Source organism: Rhinatrema bivittatum, chromosome 7 (genome assembly GCF_901001135.1).
Source record: "Rhinatrema bivittatum chromosome 7, aRhiBiv1.1, whole genome shotgun sequence".
Taxonomy (NCBI): Eukaryota; Metazoa; Chordata; class Amphibia; order Gymnophiona; family Rhinatrematidae; genus Rhinatrema; species Rhinatrema bivittatum.
Window position 1 is genome coordinate 91,533,206 of NC_042621.1, and position 25,503 is coordinate 91,558,708.

At 47.7% G+C, this 25,503-nt stretch overlaps 2 protein-coding genes across 4 annotated transcripts in view; one reads left to right on the plus strand and one right to left on the minus strand.

The window, feature by feature from the left end:
* PDCD2L (programmed cell death 2 like) overlaps positions 1-16,426 on the minus strand; it is a 113,196-nt gene extending 96,770 nt beyond the window's left edge. The window contains exon 1 of the mRNA XM_029608688.1: positions 16,272-16,426. The gene's annotated coding sequence lies outside the window, so the exon portion shown is untranslated. The remainder of the gene's footprint in view (positions 1-16,271) is intronic.
* B3GNT9 (UDP-GlcNAc:betaGal beta-1,3-N-acetylglucosaminyltransferase 9) overlaps positions 3,993-25,503 on the plus strand; it is a 69,463-nt gene continuing 47,952 nt past the window's right edge. The window contains exon 1 of one of the 3 annotated variants that reach the window (XM_029608685.1): positions 3,993-6,341. The gene's annotated coding sequence lies outside the window, so the exon portion shown is untranslated. Of the gene's footprint in view, positions 6,342-16,590; positions 16,815-25,503 lie in introns of those variants that run through there. The other 2 variants (XM_029608683.1, XM_029608682.1) reach the window with 2 other exon arrangements.

Here is a 25,503-nt window from a genome sequence, read left to right on the forward strand (position 1 = left end):
AAGGTACCGGAGGCCTCATTCAAAGGGAGTTGGGCCTTGGCAGGCATGTACCCTCTGGATCCGGCGTCCAAGGAGCTGCTGGCGTGCCCCAAGGTAGACGCCATAGTTAATGCAATCGTGAAGCACACGACCATTCCGGTTGAGGGGGGAGCGGCCCTCAAGGATACCCATGACCGACGCATGGACACCATTCTGAAACAAGCCTTTGAGGTAGCAGCCATGTCCCTACGAATTGCGACTTGCTGCACCGTGGTGACGCGTTCCTGTTTATCACAAGCAAGAAACAACACCCCAGGAGAAGATATGGAATCAGCTCTCGCATTTCTCACTGACGCGGCCTCCGACCTCGTCCGTACAGCAGCCAAGGGAGTGTCCTCCTCAGTGGCAGCCAGAAGACAGCTGTGGCTACGCAATTGGGCGGCCGACTCATCCTCCAAGACACAACTCACAAGAATGCCCTTTAAGGGTTCCCTACTGTTCGGCAGTGATCTCGAGAACTGGGCTACTAAATGGGGTGCCTCCCCATTACCCCGTCTACCAGAAGACAGGTCGAGGAGGAGCCAGTGTTCTTTTTCTAGACCATCCAGAGGTAGAAGCTCTCAGCGCTTCAACCCTTACAGGACTCGCTATCAAACACCTCGTTCTCAGGCCAGGAGCCAGCCCTTTCGGGCTAAACACAAGAAGAGAGCTGGCTCGGGTTCTGGTCCCGGCGGCAACCCACAATGACAATCAGCTGACCCATCCGGGGGTAGCAGCCATAGGGGGCAGGCTAACCCTCTTCTACCGCAGGTGGGTCGAGATCACTTCGGACCAGTGGGTCCTCGCCATCATCCGAGAAGGTTATTATCTGGATTTTCTTCGGCTTCCGCCGGACAAGTTTGTGGAATCTCCTTGTTCACCTCTCAAGAAAGCGGCACTAGAAATGACCTTACAGAGGCTCCTGGCCCTAAAAGCCATAATCCCAGTACCTGCAGGAGAGAGAAATTCTGGGCATTATTCCATTTATTTCATAGTACCCAAGAAGGAGGGCACTTTCAGGCCCGCCTTGGACCTCAAGTCAGTCAATCGACACCTACAGGTCCCCAGCTTTCGCATGGAAACTCTGCGGTCTGTCAAGAATTCAGTACAGCCAGGGGAGTTTCTCACCTCCCTAGATCTGTCGGGATCACCAGCGCTACTTACGCTTCAAAGTCCTGAATCAGCACTTCCAGTTCCATGCTTTACCCTTCGGGTTAGCCACTGCGCCTCGGATCTTTACCAAGGTCATAGTAGTAGTGGCGGCGGCACTCAGGAAGGAAGGAATTCTCGTCCATCCCTACCTGGACGATTGGCTGATCAGGGCAGAGTCACCGAAGGAGAGCCACCAGGCAACCAACAGAGTTATAGCTCTTCTGGAAAGCCTCGGATGGGTAGTCAACATAAACAAGAGCTCCCTACAGCCGTCCCAGTCGCTGGAATACCTAGGAGTCCAATTCGTCACCCAAGAAGACAAGGTCAGCCTGACCTCCAAGAGAAAGTCAAAACTCCGGAATCATCTGCAGGTCCTGCTGAGCGCCAGCCGGCCCACAGCTCGGGATTATCTACAAGTCCTCGGCCTCATGGCATCCACTCTGGAGGTGGTGCCATGGGCACGGGCTCATATGAGACCATTGCAACGTGCCCTTCTATCTCGATGGAGCCCACGATCACAGAACTACACCATACACCTACCTCTACCGGCCAGAGTGCGGAATCAGCTACGGTGGTGGTTACAGCCCGGCCACATGAGCCGGGGGTCAAGAATGTCCTCCCCAACCTGGATTCTGCTCACCACAGATGCCAGCCTGAACGGATGGGGAGCACACTGCGAGGAACTCACCACCCAAGGGCGGTGGACCAGAGAAGAGTCAAGGTGGAATATCAACCGACTAGAGGCACGGGCAGTCAGGCTAGCGTGCCTGCGATTTGCCCACAGACTTTGCAACAGAGCGGTCAGAGTAATGTCAGACAACGCCACCACGGTGGCATACATCAACCGACAGGGCGGAACCAGAAGCCAACAAGTGTCCCTGGAAATAACTCCCCTGATGATTTGGGCAGAAGCAAATCTCCAGGACATCTCCGCCGTCCACATCGCCGGGAAGGACAACACCACGGCAGACTTCCTCAGTAGAGAAAGCCTAAACCTGGGGGAGTGGCAGCTGTCACCCACAGCCTTTCAGATAATTGTGAATCACTGGGGGACGCCAGCCATGGACCTACTAGCGGACAGGTCCAACGCTCAAGTTCCCAGATATTTCAGCCGCAGGCAGGATCCTCGAGCTCAGGGGATCGATGCCCAGGTACAGCCGAGGCCCCAGGGGATCCTGCTATACGCCTTTCCTCCGTGGCCCCTGCTGGGCGCCATCGTACACAGGATTCAACGACACAGAGGCCTAGTTCTTCTAGTGGCCCCGGACTGGCCAAGGAGACCCTGGTACGCAGACATGAGAAGACTACTGGCAGGAAATCTTCTACCTCTGCCTCCATACAGGGACCTGCAATGGCAAGGCCCCATTCTCCACGAGGATCCAGCTCAATTCTCTCTTACGGTCTGGCCATTGAGAGGGCTAGACTGAAGAAAAGAGGATACTCGGAGCCGGTAATAGATACACTCCTCCGAGCACGCAAGTTCTCCACATCGCTAACGTATATCAGGATCTGGAGAGTTTTTGAAGCCTGGTGCGACTCTCACAGCACCAATTCGCATGCCGCTAAGATTCCTATCATTTTGGACTTCCTACAAGATGGACTTCAGAAGGGTCTGTCCCTCAGCTCCATCAAGGTTCAGGTAGCAGCGCTGTCTTGCTACGGTCCCAGGAGTGACGGCAACACCATTGCCAAACACCCAGACGTTTCACGTTTCCTGAAAGGAGTCAAACACATTCGCCCGCCACTGAAGTGGCCAGTGCCCTTGTGGAACCTCAACCTAGTATTGGAATTTCTAGCAGGATCAGCCTTCAGGCCCCTTCGAGGCCTGTCTCTCCGTTTGTTGACCTTGAAGATGGTGTTCTTGCTGGCTGTGTGTTCAGCACGCCGCATCTCAGAGCTACAAGCACTGTCCTGCCGTGATCCATTTCTCAGAATCACTCCAGAAGCTATCCATCTTCGCACAGTTCCATCCTTTTTACCCAAAGTGGTCTCCTACTTTCACCTCAACCAAACCATATCCTTGCCTACCACGGAAGGTTTGAAGAAGTCGGAAGAAGGTCGAATGATACGCCATCTCGACATCGGCAGACTGCTGTCCAGATACTTGGAAATGTCTGAAGCAGTACGAAAGACGGACCACCTGTTCATCCTGCACAGCGGGCAGAAGCAAGGGGAAGCAGCCTCACGGCCAACTATCGCCCGCTGGATTAAAGAAGTTATCAAGGCAGCCTACGTAGAGGCAGGAAAACCGCCTCCTCTACAGGTCAAGGCTCATTCTACCAGAGCGCAATCGGCCTCTTGGGCAGAAATTAAGATGCTGTCGCTGGCAGAGATATGTAAAGCGGCGACGTGGTCCTCCCTCCATACCTTCTCCAGATTCTACCGTCTGGACGTCCAGGCCAGGGAGGACACAGCATTTGCGAGGGCAATCCTACACGGTCCTCGGGCAGCCTCCCGCCCAGTCCGGGAGTAGCTTTTGTACATCCCACTTGTTCTGAGTCCATCTGCTACCCGCTAGGAAATGTTGAGATTACTTACCTGATAATCTCCTTTTCCTTAGTGTATGCAGATGGACTCAGCATCCCGCCCGGCTGCCGGTATACATGGGGATTCGCCGACTCACTGTAAGCCATGTTTTCTTAGATAGGGCATCCACCCTGCCGGGTGTCGACGCCTTCCGGCTGAGTACACTGGCGGTCTCCAGCTACCATCAATTGGTCAGGGTAATCCTGTTCATTTAATCAATCGGTCAGTCACACATATATCCATAAAAGCTTTTGCAAGGAAGATTACTGATTTGCTACACTTCCTGTGGGGGTATATGTACCCGTGCTGACGTCAGATCCGTCTCCAACTGCTAGCACGAGCACACTATACCCATTTGTTTTGAGTCCATCTGCATACACTAAGGAAAAGGAGATTATCAGGTAAGTAATCTCAACAATGTTTATAAGTAATTAGTAAAAGTACGCCTTTTTCGGAAAGGCCTGGAAATTATACACATCATATATGCAGTGACCATCGAGACAGTTTCTTATGATTCTTGAGTCTTTCCTTAGGTTAAATAGCACATATTAAAAACATTCTCTCATTATTTGTAGTTTTACTAATGGGAATTTCTCATTTTGTTTTTCTGATCGTAAAACTTTTCTTTGATACAAAATTGTCAAATAAGGATACAATATTAGTCAGCTGGAGGGCATCATCTCACTCAAATAGATTTCTATCTCATTTGGAATTGGTCTATGCTAAGCCAATGATGCCCTGAACATTCATAACTACTGAGGGATTTTTTTCACTGTTTTTGTTCACTTTCTCCTCCTTGTCTGGTTCAACAACATTTGTACAATTTACTTTAAATTATTGATTATTTGGAACTGTTCCACTCCTTGTTTCCTATTCAGCCTTCTCTTCAGTTCAATTTGATTAGGAAAAGAAAAAAATGTCCCTTTTATGACCTGGGACGTCATTGCACTTTTTAGTGAAAGCAAGCTGATGGCAGGCCTATGCTCGCACTACAGGGACTTTATGCACTGGACTGGACTAAACTAAACAGGTCATCAAATGAATGGATTCTTGGACTTTGTGAAAAATATACCTGCAATGTGTGACAGTAGGGCAGTCACAAAGAGTTAGAATCATCCCCTTAGAGATCATGAGCAAATGGAAAGCAAACTAGGTTTAGTACAATGTTATAAATCAAAAGCACTTTGTGATTCATATATTTTAATAAATCATGATATATTTTGTGTGTGGGTAAAACTGTTTTGCTGTAAGATACATATAAGAAATATTTACTGTGGTTTTAGTTTCTAAGCTCTGTGTTTTAGTCCAAAGAATGTCTTATATTTAAGTTGCTATTGATAGCTCTCTCATTCTGATATCAGAATGGGACCTTTTAGATCCTTAATAAGTGACAGTGAGTGATAATACCTTCATCTAAGCTTCCATAAAGGACTTACCAGCCAGGGGGAGAGGTTGCTGAACATGTGTTCCCCATCCATCCCTTGCAAAACCAATGGGTGACCCAGGAGTATTTTTCCTCCACCTTAGTCTCCATAAAAGACCTAAGAATCAAGGATTTCACAGAATATTGTTTGCACCTGCCACCATTTAACTGGCCCCACAAAAAAACTTGAGCTTAACTTTCAGCTGATTCTGAATCAACTTTCACACCACTGCAATATGTTTAAGGGGATGATGTTTCCCTTCCTTGTGCTTTCCTTCTGTGATATATTCCTCTGAAATCATTGGGTGGGGGTTTTCCTGTTACCTGAGTTATATGCAAGAGCAACCTCCTCGCTTCCCTATTACCCTTGGGCTTAGAGGAAAATGGTCCCTCCTGCCCAGTTCACGTGACCATCCCCAGGAGGATGGTCACGTGAACTGCACTGCGATTCCAGTGCAGTTCATGTGACCATCCCCCTGGATAAAAAGAAGCTGATGAGTAGAGGAAAGAAGGCAGAGCAAAATCCTGCATTCCTGAACATACCCAGATCAGTCCAGACCAGTGGGGTATGCATCCCTACCAGCAGATGGAGTCAAAGAACAAAAACTTTGGGCACTGCTACATAACTGAAAGTGCCACCTGCAGTCCCTCAGTATTATATAGCCGTATCCATTTGTGCTGCACCCCTTTCAGGTGTAATTAACATCAGTCTGCAAGGCGGAAGTGACTTTTAGGCACATGATGCTCCTGCACAGCCAGAGTCTTTGAAACTCTTCACCAATACTGTCGCTCTGAAGCTCTTTGAATAGTGCGCGCTTTGAGCTCTTTCCTCTCTCCCTTACCTTGGCTCTCTCTTTCCCTTTTCTACTTGAGCTACTAAGTGCAGCTCTCATACGCCCTCTAGTGGTGCTTTGTCTTACAAAAAGTGTACAGGCAGTGTTCTAGGGAACAGCCGGAGTCTCTGAAGCATTGCACATGCCAGAGGGGAATAAAAAGCTCTTTTTTTGGGATAGGTGCCAGCTTTCTTCTTTCATCAACCCAGATATGGACATGAGGGACTTGCAAGAGGTAAAGCACTTCCAGATGTGTTTAGTTGGCAATACATTGAAGAGACTTACTAAGCAAGCACAGGATGTAGCAGAATGCAATACATGTACTCACAGAAAGCCAGTGTTTCTCTTCTGTCTCCTGAGCTGCATGTCAGACAAAGTCATCATGCAATGTAAGCCCTGCTCTTTTTCTTATAATCTGCTTTGCACAATTTTTAGAGTTTTAGATATTCTAAAGGCCTTGCCAGTTTCACTAGTGAATATTGCAAGGGCTGAGGCTGAACTCGTAAAATTGCAACTGTTTTTTTGTGGTCTGTTTGTAGTTTGCTTTATACTTGGTAACATTTTTTATTTGAAGAAGGGATTTTTTCATGTTCTGTGACTATAAAAAGGATTTTTATGTGGATGCTGATATAAAATTGTCAGCATGTGCATTTTCTACTGTAAATAATTGCATGCACAGCGTTACTGCAGAAATAGGCATTTTAATGAATTGACTGTAATAAATATAAAAATATAATATTTATATTTAATTCTCCTTTACATTATGTGCCTGTGAACTAATATTGTATAGTGCTGCAGGATTTACTGCCAAATGCCCATGCTGTAATGACCCTGGTACTGAACACTGAAATTTCTATTTATGTTCCACTTTTCTTAAAAAGTGTCACAGTGACGTAAATGACAAGAATGGGTGGCACCTTATAGACTAACCAATTTATTGAGACATGAGTTTTCGAGGACAAAATCTATGTCGACAGATGCATCTGATGAAGTGGACTCTGTCCTCAAAAGCTCTTGCCTCAATAAATTGGTCAGTCTATTAGATACTAACTGTCTCTTGTCATTTTTTGCTACACCAGACTGAAGATCTAAACCACAAAGTGGTTTATAATAATAAAAAATGTAGGATATTAAAAATAAATATAATAAAATAGTACACAAAATACAACCCACAAAAATATATTATCTCAACTCTGCTCTCTTACAGATGTTTCAAAACAAAAAACCCTCCCTCCCCTTGTCCCTTAACAGCAAAATATTCTGACAGTAAATAAGAGCCCAGACTAAATAAGTAGAGCCCCCAAAAGCATTGAAAGATAGCATTTCCACCGCACATTTCTAAGACGTACCATAAGGGGATTAGAAAAGAACTTTGAAGATAACCGGAGAAGAGGCAGACCCATCTGAAGGTACCAAAAGGAGCTTGGAGGCCTTCAGAGCCCCCCAAAACATTTTAAATTTACCTGGTGGTCTAATGGTGGTCCCGGGAGCGATCTCCCATTCTCGGGCCGTCGGCTGCCACTCATAAAGATGGCGCCGATGGCCCTTTGCCCTTACCATGTGACAGGGTATTCGTGCCATTGGCCGGCTCCTGTCACATGGTAGGAGCACTGGATGGCCGGCGGCCATCTTGGCGCCATCTTTATGAGTGGCAGCCGACGGCCCGAGAATGGGAGATCGCTCCCAGGACCACCACTAGACCACCAGGTAAATTTAAAATGTTTTGGGGGGCTCGGGAGGGTGGGGGAAGCTAAGGGGTCGTTTTTAAAGGGTCGGGTGGGGTTTTTTTTATCGGGCCATCGGCACCATTTTTGAATGGCAGCCAAAATGGCGCTGATGGACCGAGAGCGGGAGATCGGTCCCCGCGCCCCCACTGGACCACCAGGTACTCGTAAAAAGCTTTGGGGGTGGGTTCGGGAGGGTGGGGGAAGGTAAGGGATTCGTTTTATAGGGTCGGGGTGGATTTAGGGATTTTTTTGGTGTGCCGGTTTTCCCCGCCCTCCCCCCTCCCCCGAATTACGATTTTTCACGATAAATCGGGGGAATTTCTATTGTATCGCGACTCTTAACGATTTTTGACGATTTAAAATATATCTGACGATTGTTTTAAATCGTCAAAAAACGATTCACATCCCTACGAAGCAGGTACTATAGCAAGCAGGCAGTAACCAAGTAGGTACTATAGCAGGCAGGCAGGAACCAAGCAGGTACTGTAGCAGGAATGGAGTGACGTAGCCAAGCAGGTCACTCCGGGCGCAATGCAACAGGAAACCAGAATGCTAACCCGTTCCAAGGCCAAGGTTGGATAGCCGCGGCCGGCTTATCAAGGCCGCGGCGTCTGACGTCAGGAATTGGGTGGAGTTGGCACTGGCGGGAAACTGGCTACAAAGGCGCCCAAGTGGCACGCGCACGCCTAGGAACAGGGCATCCACCGGAACCTTCACGGCGGCGCTGCCCCAGCGGGGACGCCGCCAAACAGGCCACAGGCCAGGACTCCGGAGGCGGGAGCAGGTCCGGGAATCAAGAAGTAAGGGCCTGGCCGCAGTGCCTGGATAGAGGTAATTCGTAACGGGACCTCCCATCTATGCGTAGGACTTCGCAACTGGGAGACTAAGTTGTGCAGGATGAAATTACCTCCGGCTCCAGAATCCAGGAACGCCATCGTCTCAAAGGATCCTCCGGGGTATTCCAGAGTAACAGGGACAGTACTCTGAGGAGCTGTAGCATAGCCTAGGAGGAGCTCCTCCCGACTTCCTAGGCTTTGGCGTTTTCCGCACGCTCCTGGCAGCGTGCCAAGAAGTGGCCCTTCTGGCCACAATATAAACACAACTTCAATGAACCGTGACATTGTCTTTCTTCAGCAGAAAGCGGGGCCCATCCCAGCTGCATGGGTTCGTAGGTGGGAGCGTCTGGACGAGAACTCTTAGGAGAGGGCGCAGGTCTCAGCCCAAGAGCCGGACTCTGGTGAGAGGAGCACTGCTCCTTGGCCCGTTGCTGTAGGCGGCGGTCAATGCGAGCAGCCATCTCAATCAAGGCATTGAGGTCCTCTGGCAGATCTTGAGCCGCAATCTCATCCTTAATGCGTCCGGAGAGGCCTTCCAGGAAGATGGCCTTAAGACTACCATCTTGCCAACCTACTTCCTGGGCTAAAGTCCGAAACTCCATTGCGTAATCTGCCAAAGAGCGAGCCCCCTGACGAAGTTGCAGCAGATCAGACGTAGCCGTGGCTACTCGGGCGGGCTCATCAAAGGCCTGGCGAAAGTTCATGATGGACAGTTGTAAATCCATTAGCGAAGAATCATTGTTTTCCCAAAGGGGAGAAGCCCATATCAAAGCTCTCCCATCGAGCAAGGACAGGATATATGCCACTTTCACCGCATCTGAGGGAAACTGCCGAGGCAACAAGGAGAACCCTACAAAACATTGGTTCAGGAAGCCGCAGCAGGTCCTTAAATCACCAGCGTAGCAGGAGGGTGCTGGTAACTGAGTCACAGAAGAGCCGTGACCCTCGGGGGCCCTGCCAGCGGGAGGCAAGGATTCCAGGCGCGAGGATAGCCGTTCCACTGTGGCTGCCAAAGTATCAATGCAGCTCTGGTGCTGTAGCATCTGCCGGGCCATCCCGGGCAGATCCGAGGGAGCGGGTGCATCCGCCGAGTCCATGGCCTTGCAATCTGTTGTGGGAGTCTCAGTTTAGTGGACCCTTGGGCCGACCTGCTGGAGACTGGGAATAGATGGTCAATGTCTCTAATGAATAGCAGGCCGGGAGGCAGATGTTCAGGCGGGACGTAGATGCTCTTCATCCTGGAAGCTGGTACTCCCCGGGGAGGAGCCCGTAGGAGCCCAACCGCTCTTCACCCTTGGAAGCCGAAGCCCCCCCCCCCCGGGAGGAGCCCATAAGGACCCGGCCGCTGGGACTTAGGCGGGTTGTGGATCAGGACAGGTAACTGGAACCAGACTAGGACAGTAGCAATACTGTAACTGGGTTCGGGTTCTGGAACCAGGCAGGAACTATAGCAGGAGTCGGGTACTGCAACCAGGCAAGAACTGTAGCAAGACTCGGGTACTGGAGCCAGGCAAGAACTGTAGCAGGTAAACAGGAACCAAGCAGTTACTGTAGCAGGCAGGCAGGAACTAAGCAGGTACGGTAGCAAGCAGACAGGAACCAAGCAGGTACTGTAGCAGGCAGGCAGGAAACAAGCAGGTACTGTAGCAGGAACGGAGCGACGAAGCCAAGCGAGTCACTCCGGGGCACAGCGCAACAGGAAACCGGGAAGCTAACCCATTGCAAGGCGAAGACTGGATGGCCGCGGCCGGCTTATCAAGGCCGTGGCCTCTGACGTCAGGAACTGGGCGGAGTCACCACTAGCGGGAAATGGGCTAGAAAGGTGCTCAAGTGGCACACGCGTGCGCGCGCCTAGGAGCAGGGCATCCTCAGGCACCTTCGCGGCGGCGCAGTCCCAGCGGGGACGCCGCCAAACAGGCCGCAAGCCAGGGCTCTGGAGGCGGGAGCAGGTCCAGGAACAAGGAGGTAAGGGCCTGGCTGCGGTGCTCGCAGCCAGGACTGCAACACCCAAGGTCTCAAATATTTGGGTATTTGTTTTTATGATACAATTTTTCATACAGTGTCTCACTGCGAGTTATCCCTTTTGCAAATGCTGCAAGATTCTGTTTTACAATGGTCTCCTCTCCATTTAATTTGGTGGGATAGACTGGATATTATTAAGATGGTACTAATCCCACAGCTGAATTTTGCGCTCTCTGTTATCTATTTTTTTTCCCAAAGATTTCTATAAACAGGTTGACTCTTTACTCTCCTGGTTTTGTGGTGCAATAAAGCCCCTCGTATTACTTTATCGAAATTGAAGGCACTTGTCCACATTAAATTTCATCTGCCATTTGGATGCCCAAGTGCAAGGTGTTGCATATAGGGAAAAATAACCCTTGCTGTAGTTACACGATGGTAGGTTCTATATTAGGAGCAAGCACCCAGGAAAAAGATCTAGGCATCATAGTGGATAATACGTTAAAATCGTCGGCTCAGTGTGCTGCAGCAGTCAAAAAAGCAAATAGAATGTTAGGAATTATTAGGAAGGGAATGGTTACTAGAACGGAAAATGTCATAATACTCTGTATCGCTCCATGGTGAGACCGCACCTTGAATACTGTGTACAATTCTGGTCGCCGCATCTCAAAAAAGATATAGTTGCAATGGAGAAGGTACAGAGAAGGGCAACCAAAATGATAAAGGGGATGGAACAGCTCCCCTATGAGGAAAGGCTGAAGAGGTTAGGGCTGTTCAGCTTGGAGAAGAGACGGCTGAGGAGGGATATGATAGAGGTCTTTAAGATCATGAGAGGTCTTGAATGAGTAGATGTGACTCGGTTATTTACACTTTCGAATAATAGAAGGGGGCATTCCATGAAGTTAGCAAGTAACACATTTAAGACTAATCGGAGAAAATCCTTTTTCACTCAACGCACAACAAAGCTCTGGAATTTGTTGCCAGAGGAGGTGGTTAGTGCAGTTAGTGTAGCTGGGTTCAAAAAAGGTTTGGATAAGTTCTTGGAGGAGAAGTCCATTAATGGCTATTAATCAATTATACTTAGGGAATAGTCACTGCTATTAATTGCATCAGTAGCATGGGTTCTTCTTAGTGTTTGGGTAATTGCCAGGTTCTTGTGGCCTGGTTTTGGCCTCTGTTGGAAACAGGATGCTGGGCTTGATGGGCCCTTGGTCTGACCCAGCATGGCAATTTCTTATGTTCTTAAGGCAGATAAGGGACATGGTGGTGTCAATTTCCTGGATTTTTACAGCTATCATCAAGCATTTATTTTGCACCAAGGATATCATTGGTTTTCTTACTTGCTTTTTCCATTTGACAGTCCTCATTGGTTGTCAATTGAAAGTGCGCTCTTATTTCCTTTTTCCCTTGGAAGGGTTTCTTGACATTTCTTCCCCTCAACTTTTAACGTCTCACTCGATTTTATGTGCTCTCCACTAGGCCTTTTTGGACTTTGAGCATATAAGACCCTCTTCTGCTCCTCTTTGGAAATTCTCTCGAGTTGCGTCTTTATGGCATCACTCTTCTATTTCTATTGACAGTCATGCTATTAATTGGCGCAAATGGCAACAAAATGGTCTTTGGGTTTTTCCTCTCTACATCGTGATGGTTTCCTTCTTTCCTTTTCCAGTTTACAAGTGGAATTTTCTCTACCACGTTCTCAGTTATAAGCCTGATTGTAACTTCGTAATTGCTTGTCTTCTCCCTCGTCTTCTCAGTTCCGGGTTACTAAATACCCCTTTTTATATGTTTTTTACAGGACTTCGGTTCCCTGGGTCACTTAGCTTCTCGCATTTACAAAGTCTTAAAAGCCTCTCTTTTCCCACCAATGACTGGTTTGCAAACCGTGTGGATATCAATTGTTCTCCTCCTGAGGTTAATTGGGACTATTTTTGGAGGTCTACTCTGCGTATTTCATTCTCTTCCAGTTTGACTCAGCCTTTTTTATTTCTCACTGAGCAGTTTGGACTCCCTGGAAGCTTTTCAGAGCTGGTCTCCTGTCCTCACATACCTGCTGGTCATGTTTCGCAGGCAAGACCACATTGTCGCACATGCTTTATTTTTGCCCTACTGTTTTTTTCTTTTTGGCAACAAGTGTGGGAAATGATTTATAGTATTTTACATTTGACTGCCACGCTTACCTACCGTATTGTTATTTTTCAGGGGGACTGCATTGCCATTTTCTCTTCCTCTACCTCATCATAAACTGTGGGACTTTCTTTCAGCTGTCGCGATGCATTTAATTTTGTCCAACTGGAAGCATAGTGATCTATTATTTGATCTCTTTTGGTGGAATTCTGTCTTCTTATACTGCAAATATGAAAAAGCAACGGCTGTTAAATACCAAAGGGTAGCTCAATGGGCTCAGGTGTGGAAGCCATTAGATGATTTTTTCGATTCTCTTTGCATTATTTGTTTACGTGCTCAACCTGTTCACTGCATGTGTTGTGAGTTTTGCATGTTGTGGACCCTTGGCTGCTATATAGATGACTCCTCCATGGGGAGGGGCCCCATGGGGAAATACAGCAGTAGGCTGACTCTTCAGTAACAACACAGAGAAAGGACATTTTATTAGACAGCAATAGGTAATGCCCGTGGAGCGGGCAGTTCTCTTCAGCCAAGGAGTTAACTCAGATGTCAGAGTTCAGTTCAGGCACTGATGAAGTAAGTGCAGAGAAGATCTCACCCGATACTGGGTAGTGAGGGGTCCAGTAGTGGTCCACGAAGCGGGGTAGGCTGAGAACCCAATCACAGATGACGTAGCTAGTGATGACAGATCCGGTAGTGGACCGCGGAGCGTGGTCCGCCAAGATCTGTTCAGTGGTGAGACAAGGTAGAGAGACTGAAGCGTGAAGGTATTCACAAGGCTGGTAATGCTGTTGAAGAGATGATCTCCGCAGTGCAAAGGTAGCGATGAGACAAAGCCCAGGGCACCGGTGCCGGGGGTCCTTGGTAGAGCCAGGTTGACCCAGGAAGTAGACAGGAACGAAGCAAGGCCCTTGTGGACCGAGAACCTGTAGGCATCCTTGAGGTGAAGGGTAACCTGGAGAGAGATAGGAGCAAAGCAAGGCCCCCGAGGAGCGGGTGCCTTGAGCGTCCTTAGCTGAAACAGCGAAAACCCCAGAGGGTAGGTAGGAAAATCAAGGCCCCCGAGGAGCGGGTACCTAGAGAGTCCTTGGAAGTCAGCGTAACCCTGGAAGGCAGTAGCAGGCGCTTCTGAGAGAGTCGAAATTAGCTGGAGCAGAATCCTTGCTCATTCGTAGCTGGATTGGAGATCGTAGGCTAAATACCTGGAGGTACTGATGTCATGCGGTGGGACGCTCCTGAGGTTCCCACCATGAATTATTCAAAAGAGAGGGCAAAGCGCACGCGCCCTAACTGACCTCAGTGTTAGATTGGCGAATGCAATCGCCCATGCCGGTCTGGGGACACCGGAAAGGTCGGCGGAGACAGGCAGAGGCAGCCATCTTGCCGAGAGGAGAGGAAAGAGAAAGGAGGTGAGACAGAGAGGGCGCAGCCATCTGCAACCGATGGGCGCGACAGTATGATTCCTTTTATGTGCTCTTTAAGCATATTTAATGGTCCACCCTGGTGTTTGTTTTGGTCCTTTTCTGTTTGCTTTGTTCCTTTTTTTTGTCCTTTTTGTATTCTGTATTTTTGTTGATCTTGTTATGTATTTCTGGTTAACTTCAATAAACACATTTGAACTAAAAAAAAAGAAAAAGTTTGGCTATAAGTGTGTATTTTCATTCTGTGCTAATTAAATTGACCCATTTTTTGTATCCTAAACAAAAACCACAATCATTAGCTTAGCTCAGCTCACCAAATTTTCGATTTGCTTACATCTAAAATTGAAGCATGCTTGGGGCAGATAAAGGGATGGCTCAGGGCAGATTAGGGCAAATGGTACCATAGGAAAAAATCCCCCCCCCCCCCCCCCCCCATCCTCTCTTCAGCTGTGGAGGGATGGGATCTGCTGTGGCCAGGCTGGACCTTTCTTTGGCTGCAGCGAGATGGGATTGTTGTGTTTGTGGCATTTCTGTGGACGCCTGGTTGTTGTGATGATGACTCCTCCCACGGGGAGGGGCCCTGTGGGGAACCACAGCAATAGGCTGACCTCTAGAGTAAGCGGACACAAGGGAGAGAAGCAAGTAGCAAGTAGCACTGCCCGAGGAGCGGACAGCTCAGATGATGATTTCAGTCCAGACACTGGTGACACGAGTGCCGAGCTGATCTCACCCGAAGCTGGGAGCGGAGGGTCCGGTAGTGGACCGCAGAGCGGGTAGGCAGAGAACCCAGTCCCAGAGAACATAGACAGTAGATCCGGTAGTGGTCCGCAGGGCAGAATACGCCGAGAATCTGGTCAAGGGTGAGGCAAGTAGAGAGACTGGTAGCTGCTGTCAAGGTTATAGCTTCCGCAGTAGTAAGGTAGTGATGCTGGCAGAACACCGATGCCGTGGTCCGTGAGACCTAGAACCCAGGAGAGGAAGGAGAGGCAAGGCCCTCGATGAGCGAGTACCTAGGCGTCCTTCTGGACGGGTGCCTGCAGAGAATAGAAGAGACAGGACCCCAAAGGAGCGGGTGTGCAGGGTCGGCAGTAATGAGGAAACCCCGGAGGGTGGATAGGAGTGGCAGGGCCCCCCGAGGAGCGGGTACCCAGAATCGGCTTGACCCCGGAGGGTAGTAGGAAGTGTTCCAAGCGGGCAGCTTAGAAGCGGTCGAAATTAGCTGGACCGGAATCCTTGCTAACTCGTAGCAGTGTTGGAGATTGGGGGCTGAGTACCCGGAGGTAGTGACGTCATGCGGTGGGGACACCCCCGAGGTCCCCGCCGTGACGCATTCAAAGGTGAAGGCAACGCGCGCCCTAGGAGGCCTCAGGAAGAACATGGGCGAACGCAATCGCCCACGTCGGTCCGGGGACGCCGGAGAGGTCGGCAAACGGAAGCGGAGGCAGCCACCTTTCCCAGAGGAGAAGAGAGAGGGAGAAAAGAGGTGAGGCAGAGAGGACGCAGCAGTTTGCGACCGATGGGCACAACAGGGATCCACTGCCGCCAGTCTGGGCATCTCTTCCCCCCCTACCTCCCCTTGCTCACCACCTTTTTCCCCCTCTCTCACCCCTTCCTCTCCCCTTCTCGTTCAATCCCCTTCTTCCCATCTCCTCCTTCCCTCTTAACTCAACTCCTTTTGCCCTTCTTCCTTCCCACATGACCTCACCCTCCATTCCCTCCTCGCTCACTCCCCCTCACCTTCCTACCGAGAAGGGAGAGGAGGGAAGAGAAGCTAAGCTGAGGGGGAGGTTCTAACTCTCACACTGCCCTCTCTTTCGCTGTCTTGCTGATGCTGATGTTGCTTTCTGGCACAGCTCGTCTTGCCCGCGGGGGGGGGGTGGGAACCTCATGGACATATGTCTGCTGCCACCTCCACACTTAGCTCTTCCTGCCCATGGGGGGATGGGAGCCCCACAGGCAGGACATTTACAACATTCCTTTCTTTGGCCGCAGAGGGATGGGATCCACTGAGGCCTGGCTAGGACTCTCTTCTGTTACTGCCGGGCTCAGAGCGCCCCTCAGCTGATAGTGCCCCGGGCGGCCGCCTGGCTCACCCACTGCAAATACCTGCCCCTGAGAGGGATGGTATGGGCCAGATATGACTGGAGATCAAGCTGGATCTGCACCGACAGAGTAGGCATGTGCAATTGTGGACTGAGTGAACAAGGTCCTTATCTGCAGCCAAGTGCTGTTATAGTACCTGTGCATACCTGGAAGGCATGGAGCTAACTGTTATTGATGGACTCAGCATCGTTCCCATTTAGAGCTCTGGCCAGCAGGAAGGGAGGGAGTAGGGTGACCAGATGTCCTTTGTGCCGGATAGTCCTCTTTTATTTGCTCCGATCGGTAAGTCTGATCCCCCTGCCTGCGAAAAAGTGAGAGAGAGAGAGAGAAAAAAGAATCGCACGGTATGTGAGTTGGAAGGACTGCAGACAGGGCCGGCACAGCAGAGCAGAGCAGCAGCCTGGTTGGGGCTGGCAGCTAGCTGTATTAATCCTGGCCAATCAGAATGGACTTCACAGGGTCCGATGAAGAACTATCAGAGTAACAAATCAAGATGTGCTTTGCATCTTTGTCTGCAGGAGCTGGGGTCTGCCTGGAGCAGGCTGGGGCTTAGGGTTCTCTGCATGGAGTCTGGTGAGTGGATGTCTGTTGATAGAGCAACAGAAAAGCTCCTTTCACTTCGTGCTCACTCCTTGACTTGATTAAACTAATGTGTCTGGAAAGTGTCTACCACATTCATGAGCCGTGAGGTAGGTAACAGTTCTGGAAGAGAAAGCAGAGTGCTGCAGCCCCCTTGTAACACGATCCACCGCAATCAGTTGCATGTTCCAGTCTAGGTACTGAACGAAGTGAGGTTTGGACTTTAGAATGTTATGTTGATTGCAGAAATCAAAGCATGGGTCTCTTGTTTTCTTGTAAAGTTGGCAGTTATGCTGTAGGAGCACATGATGTGACACGTAAACAACAAAGTAGGAATGTGCTGTAATCGCATTTTGTTTATTTGTAGAAAATATATTGAGCTCACATTATCTGATTTTTAAAATGCATTTCATTGTTTTGATTTTACAGGAGTGTGTAGGCTCTAGTAATCTGTCCAGTAGCTTTCCCCCACTGAAGCACTGAAATGTGTCCATGGATTATGTTTATGTAACATATAACTTGGAAGTCTCAGAGCCAGTCAGTGGCGTAGCTAGAACTGATTTTTTGGGTGGGCTGATTTTTTGGCAAGCTAAGGCATATTTATCAGATAGTTGTACTCCTATCTGATAAATATGCCTTAGCTTGCATCCTACAATGGGTTTCTAAGTAGTCTGCAAGGGCTGTTACACATCATGAGTGAAACTTTAAAATATTTTAACTCTGTTTCAAGCACTTATGAACATTAAAAATGCCTTATTAATCTGTATTCATTTATATTTATTGCAGTTTAGAAATACACAAGCATAACATGTAAAAGCAAGCAAAGAACACAAACATCAGATCAAACCAGTCATGTGATAAAACAAATAGTGTATTCGTTCATGAATCCTCTTTCCAGAAAGGCAGAGATAATCATAACTACAATAAAATAGCAATAATCATAAGAATCATAAGAATGGGTGCAAAACAGAACTAGGAAAGTTCACATTACAACCTAACATGAAAAAAATATATTCAAATTCTGGTGTCACCTCAGCAAAAACAAAAAAAAATCCCTCCACTGCTAAACATTTTGGGCCGGATTTTAAAAGGGTTACGCGCATAAGGTACGCGTGTAACCCTTTTAAAACGCCCCTGTACGCGCCGAGCCTATATTGCATAGGCTTCCGGCGCGCGCAAAGCCCCGGGACGCGTATAAGTCCCAGGGCTTTCTTGGGGTGGGCGTGTCAGGGGGTGTGACACAGTCGGCGTGTCATCGGGGGCGTGTCGGGGGTGTGATGCGGTTGGCGTGTCATCCGGGGGCGGTGCCGCAGGCGTGATTTCGGCCGGGGCGTTCCAGGGGCGTGGCCGCGGCCTCCAGACCAGCCCCCGGACTGGAACATGGCGCGCGGCAGCCGGCCCGGTGCGCGCAGTTACGCCTGCTTCAAGCAGGCGTAATTTGTGCGACAGAAGTAGGAGGGGGGTTAGATAGGGCCAGGGGGGTGGGTTAGGCAGGGGAAGGGTGGGGGGAGGCGGAAGGAAAGTTCCCTCCGAGGCTGCTCTGATTTCGGAGCGGCCTCGGAGGGAACGGGCAGTGCACACAGGGCTACGCGCGTATCTTATAAAATCCGGCGTACTTTTGTTTGCGCCTGGTGCGCGAACAAAAGTACACACGCGCGCTATGTTTTAAAATGTACCCCTTTGTGAAATAACACAAACCCCTGCCAAAAACAAAAAGACACCTAGAACGTTGTCATACCACACAATCACAACACTGACTCTCAGCCCTCAAACAGCAGCAACCAGGGGCATCGTTAGCACTGGGCACACAAGGCCCGTGCCACAAATCCAAAGATCAGGGTCCCAAGTCTCAGCCATGACTACGTGTATGTGTCTGTATGAGAGATGCGAGATAGAATTTGTTTATGTGAGAACATAAAGGAAAGCATGTGTGTGTGAGAACATGAGAAGAGAGAGCATGTGTGTGTGTGAGAACGTGTGTGAGAGAGATGCTGCTAGGCCCCAGGAGGAGGTTGCTGCCACCTGCAAGTTCCAGGGACAGAGGGAGGGAGTAAGAGCGTGTGTGTGTGTCTGTATGAGAGCATGTAAGACAGCATGTGCTACAGGACTCATGTGACATTTACTGTTTTGCTTTTATGTTTTTGATGCTCAATGAGACTTGTTAGCCAATATGTTTAAATTTACAATGTTAATTTTGAACTAGTTTACCCTGTTCCAAGTTCCGTAACCTTGTTCTATGTAATGCCTCTAGGCGAAATTTATGTTCTGTTTCAATGTAAACCGATGTGATCTGTATTTCATACAGGAACACCGGTATAAAAAAAATCTAAAAATAAATAAATGTGTGTGTGTGAGAACATGTGAGAGTGTGTGTGTGTGTACACATGGGAGAGCTTGTTTGAGTAAGCGAATGTGTATATGTTGATGTGAGGGAAGAGAAAGTTTGTGCGTTCCCTCTCCACTAATCCAAGACAATCTCAGGGTGACTGGAAATCAAAAATTCCCAGGTATAGAGAGTTGGGGATTTTTTATCCTTATTTGTTTTAATTATTGTTGGTTGTTTGATGTTTGAAATATTTTATTGGTTTTTGGGAAATTTTACAAAATGTTATATGTTTTTAATTATTGTATATTCTTTTTGTCAGCTGTTTTGGAATATGCTTTTTATGAGTATGGTTTTACTATTACGGTATGATGTTTTATATTTCTTGATTTTGTTTGATTTTTTTATGTGGAGTGTGATGTTTCTGGTTTTCCATTGTTGCACTGCATGCAGTCTGGCTTGTTGCAATTTCCAGTTTAGTTTTTGTCTGCAGAAAATACAGAATAAAGACACCTTGTTATTGTGGGGTACATTTTAAAAAACAGCACGCGCGCGTACTTTTGTTCGCGCACCAGGTGCAAACAAAAGTACGCTGGATTTTATAAGATACGTGCGTAGCCACGCGTATCTTATAAAATCCGGGGTCGGCGCGCGCAAGGGGTTGCACATTTGTGCAACTTGCACGCGCCGAGCCCTGCGCGTGCTGCCCGTTCCCTCCGAGGCCACTCCGAAATCGGAGTGGCCTCGGAGGGAACTTTCCATCCACCTCCCTGCACCTTCCCCTATCTAACCCAGCCCATGGCCCTAACTAAACCCCCCCTACCTTTATCGCACAAGTTACGTCTGCTCGAAGCAGGCGTAACTCGTGCGCACCGGTAGCCCGCTGCCACGCCATCACTCGACCCGGGGGCTGATCCGGAGGCCTCGGTCACGCCCCCCGGAACACCACCGGGCCGGCACCATGTCCCCCGGAACGCCCTCCAGAATGCCTCGAATGTCGCGCCGCCCCCGACACACCCCCCCCTAGCAAAGCCCCGGGACTTACGCACGTCCCGGGGCTTGCGCGCGCCTCCGAGCCTATGTAAAATAGGCTCGGCGCGTGCAGCGTTTTCTTTTTAAGGGTTATAGAGATCTATAGCAGCTCAGCTTGTTCTGTTTTCTTAATAGGAGGTGTATTGATGTTTTAGGGCCTGTTATAATATTTGTATTGTTGCCTTTTCATAGTTAGGGTTGTTACTGTTTACAGAAGCATAAAAATGACAGCAGAAAAGGACTAAATGATCCACCCAGTCTGCCCAGCAAGCTTATGCTTATGCCAGTATCTGCTGCACTGTGCAGGTTACCCCCATGCTTATCAGTTTCCCAGACTGTAAAAGTCAGGGCCCTCGGGTGCTGTTTGAATCCAGTTTCCCTTAACCCTTGCAGTGAAAGCAGAGAGCAGTGTCTGAGCTGCATAAAAAATATCAGGTCAGTGATTAAGGTAGTAAAAGCTGCATCAGCAAGTTACTCCCATGTTTATTTGTTCCCCAAACTGTAAAAGCTGTGGGCCTCAGTTGCTGTCTGAATCCAATTCCCCTTTTCTTACTGCCGTTGAAGAAGAGAGCAATGATTGAGTTGCATTAATAGTATCAAGACTTATTTGTTAAGGGTAACTATTGCCACACCAGCAAGTTACCCCCAGTTTCTCCCATGCACTCTTTTCTTTATTTCCAACCTTTAGCTTTTAGGGAGCCACAGTGTTTATCCCATGCCCCTTTGAATTCCTTCACTGTTTTCATCTTCACCACCTCCTCCAGAAGTGCATTCCAGGCATCCACCACCCTCCCCGTGAAGAAATATTTCCTGACATTGGTTCTGAGTCGTCCTCCCTGGAGCTTCATTTCATGACCCCTAGTTCTATTGATTTCTTTCCAACGGAAAAGGATTGAAGTTCATGTATCATTAAAACCTTTCAGGTATCTGAAGGTCTGTATTATATCTCTTCTGCACCTCCTCTCTTCCAGGGTGTCCATATTCACATCCTTCAGCCTCTCCTCATAAATCTTCCAATGCTGACCTCTCACCATTTAGGTTGCTCTTTTTTGGACCGCCTCTATCCTGTCTTTATCCTTTTTGAGATATGGGCACCAATATTGAATGCAGTGCTCCAGGTGAAGCCTTACCAAGGACCTGTATGAGGGCATGATCTCCTCTTTTTTTACTGGTTGCTTCTTTCTCTATGCAGCCCAGCATTCTTCTGCCTTTAGCTATCACCTTGTCCCATTGCTTCATCATTCACCGCCTTCAGATCATCAGACACTGTCACACCAAGGTCCCTCTCCCAATCCATGCACATTAGTCTTTCACTGCCCATCACATAAAGCTCTTTTGGATTGCTGCACCCCAGATGCATGACTCTGTACTTCTTTGCATTGAATCCCAGCTGCCAAATATTCGATCAAGCTTTCTTAAATCACTTTTCATTCTCTCTACTCCTTCAGATGTGTCCACTCTGTTGTAGATCTTAGTATCATCCACAATATTCATGTTTTTATTGTTATTGCTGATCTATTAATTTTTTTATGTATGTTTTTATTGTAAATCGCTTAGGCCTTCATGTGTTAGGCGATTAATAAATTTTAATAAATACAAAGTCAAATAGACAAACTTTACTTTCTATCCCTTCCTCTAGATCACTTACAATGATATTGAACAGAACCGATCTCAAAACCGATCCCTGTGGCACCCCATTGAATACCATTCTTTCTTCAGAGTAGGTTTCATTTACCATTACATTATTTATTTATTTAAAAAGCTTTTCTCTACCGCCTATACAAATTACTGCAGGTCTAACCGGTTTACAGGTAAAAACATTCATAATCTAATTTTAACAACTAAAATAGGTGTTACAACAAACAAAAAAGAAAATTAAGATAAAATTAAGACAAAATAAACGGTTACATTGCATAATAAAATGGAAATGCCTTCATGCTTGAGGATCAGCAAATGCTAGTGAGCATAGGTAGATTATAACAGCTTTTTTGATATCTTTTAAATTTGTAAGTAGTCGGATTGAATTAGGCAGTGAGTTCCATAATGTAGGGACTGCTAAGGAGAAGGCACGTTTTCAAGTTAGGTCTAACCAGGTTGTTTTGATGTTTGGTACCTGTAAGTAAATTTTATCAATCGAAACAGGTGGCGTGGCGTGGTAAAGACGTAAGGAGGAACATAACCATATAGTTGACGCACTATGTATTAAGTTATAAATAATGGATAGGGTTTTGTACTGAATGTGTTGTCGGATCGGTAACCAGTGACGTTGTTTTAAGACAGGAGTGATATGTTCTCTGCGATGTGCACATGCTCTTTCCTGTCCGTCAGTCAGTTTTGAATGCTGGCAGTTATTGCTGTTTTGGTATGGGAGGTTGACTATATTTTAATTGTAAATAATTTTATCAGAGGATTCATTGTCAATTTTTTTTTCAGTATTGAATTAAAGACAGCATAAATCTAAATGTCTACAATATTGTAACCCAAAGTATGTAAGTGGCTTTGTGCTGTTCGTTGCTGTGTTTAGGTCCCTTAGCCAGTTGTGGGAACACTGAGAGGAGAGGATCACCTTGCTGGTGGCTGAAAGGAATCAGTAAGTTTTTGCTTGGGAGATTGTCTTTTTTAAAAGTATTGGGGCAAAGTTAACTATTTGGGAATATTATTTAGTGTGTTTGTGTGTTTGTGCCTTTAATAGTCAGAAAGGCAGTGAATAAACAAGTTAGACTGTTTGTATTTTTAGTCAGTCAATAAGGTAGCACTAGGTAGGCAGTGAATAAACAAGTTAGACTGTTTGTATTTTTAGTCAGTCAACAAGGTAGCAGTAGGTAGTGTGTTTATTTTTAAAAGTCTGCAGAACTGAGTGTTCTCCAGACTTTTAAAGAACTGAGTGTTTATATTTAATACTAACTGAGTGCTTGTATTGAAAAAAAAAAAAAACCCACAAAAAAAAAAAAAAAAACCCCAACCCAAAAAGTAGCCAGAAGCTAGAAATAAGCTAGGAGCAGTGTATACCTAAGTAAAAAAGTTGAATAGTTTATTTATTTATTTATTTATTGAAGGCTTTTATATACCGACTTTCTTGATACAAATCAAATCAACTCGGTTTACATCGAACTAAGCAGTAAATATAGATAACCAATCAACAAGAGACAATTTAAGAAGCATAAGTATAGAAGAATAGTTCAGCTCAATTACTCACCTTGGAAAGGTGTTGAGGTAGTGTGATTGGGTTTGAATAGGGACCAACATTTGTTAATCAAGGGAGCAGTGAGTCACTCAGGCTGACTAACTGAAGTTAGACTGTTTGTATTTCCCAATCCTCCCACCCCTTGCCCACCCACCCCTAGCTCATCCCTTAATTTATAGGCAAGTGCCACTTTCACAAAAAAACAAACAAACATCAACAAAAACTTTATTGAGAATTCGATCAGACCCCAGTAGGCCACTACCAGACACATAGTGAATTCACTAATACATTTAAAGGAAGTTAGACACATTCCTACTCCCATAGCAACCTAAAACTTAACTAGGAACTGATCAAAATTGAGATGAAGGCAGCAGTCCAGCAGCAAGAGGGGGGCTTCCCAGTCTTTTGCATCGAGTGTCACATGTATGATATTTTACCCACCGGTGAGAAGTTGTACATGTGCATGCGATGCAAAGAGCTCCTGGCTCTCAGAGAACGAGTCCGATCTCTGGAGGCTAGAGTTGCAGACTTGGAGGAACTGAGGCAGACAGAGAGGTATATAGATGAGACATTCAGGGACATAGTAGTCAAGTCCCAACTTCAGACTGGCAGCCCTGGTGCTGCCTTGGAGGAAGAAGGTCTCATGATGGGAGAGCACCAACCAGGTGCAGCAGGAAAGGATCCTGTAGCAAGGACCTGCTCTCAGGTGATGCATTGTCCTTTCGCACTGAGGATATCTCCCCAAGGCCTACTGCCCAGGAGGGAAGGGTTAGGTCGGCCGTCATAGTTGGTTATTCGATTATTAGGAATGTAGATAGCTGGGTGGCTGGTGGGCGTGAGGATCGCCTGGTAACATGCCTACCTGGTGCAAAGGTGGCGGACCTCACGCGTCACCTAAATAGGATTTTAGACAGTGCTGGGGAGGAGCCGGCTGTCGTGGTACATGTGGGCACCAATGACATAGGAAAATGTGGGAGGGAGGTTCTGGAAGCCAAATTTAGGCTCTTAGGTAGAAAGCTTAAATCCAGAACCTCCAGGGTAGCATTCTCTGAAATGCTCCCTGTTCCACGCGCAGGTCACCAGAGGCAGGCAGAGCTCCGGAGTCTCAATGCGTGGATGAGACGATGGTGCAAGGAAGAGGGATTCAGTTTTGTTAGGAACTGGGAACCCTTTGGGGAAGGGGGAGTCTCTTCCGAAGGGATGGGCTCCACCTTAACCAGGGTGGAACCAGACTGCTGGTGCTAACCTTTAAAAAGGAGATAGAGCAGCTTTTAAACTAGAACAAAGGGGAAAGCTGACAGTCACTCAGCAGCGCATGGTTCGGAGAGAGGTATCTTTAAAGGATACTAATGATGCATTAGAATTAGGGCATCCCGATCTGATATGGTCATCAACCATGAAGGTCGGTATAGAAAAGTGTTATATAAATAAATAAATAAATAATCCCGACAATGAGGTTCCAATAATTAGAAAAGTAGTCCAAGTGCCTGTAACTAAAAACTCACCTGAGCTAAAAAATTCTAACTTATCCCTATCAATTAAAAGCAGAATGAAAATGCAAACAAAAAACAAACTTTGAAATTTTTGTATGCCAGAGGAGAGGAGTCTCTGAAGAGGTGGTAAAGTCTGTTCAATGCAGTATAGATGAAAGTCTCACCAGGTCCCGAGAGGGAGCAGGGTCCGGTAGTGGTCCGTGATGCAGGATAACCCGAGAATCTACTTGAGGAGAGACAAGGCAGAGACAGACCAAGCGTTGTAGTACTCATTCTGAGGCTAGAGAGAGCTGTAGAGAAGGGCCTGAGGGTGGAGCTCCGGGACGGAGCAAGGCCCCCGAGGAGCATGTATCTAGACGTCCTAGCTGGAGCAGATGACCCTGAAGGGTAGGCTGGAGCGAGGCAAGGCCCCCGAGGAGCTGGTACCTTAAGAGTGCTTGCTGGAACAGGTGACCCTTGAGGGTAGGCAGGAGCGAGGCAAAGCCCCTGAGGAGTGGGTATCTGAGTCGTTCTGGTGTAAGAGTACACAGAGTGACGGCGTCTAGTAGCAGGCAGAGATCAGCAGGGAGATTCCTTGCTAACTCGCAGCTGGAATGGAGAGTGGAGCTTAAGTTCCTGGAGGTAATGGCATCATGCGGGGGGGACGCCCCCGAGGTTCCCGCCATGATGTCTTCAAGAAGAGGGCCGACATGCGCACGTGCCCTAGGTGACCTCAGAGACAAAATGGCGAACGCAATCGCCCATGCCAGACCGGGGATGCCGGCGAG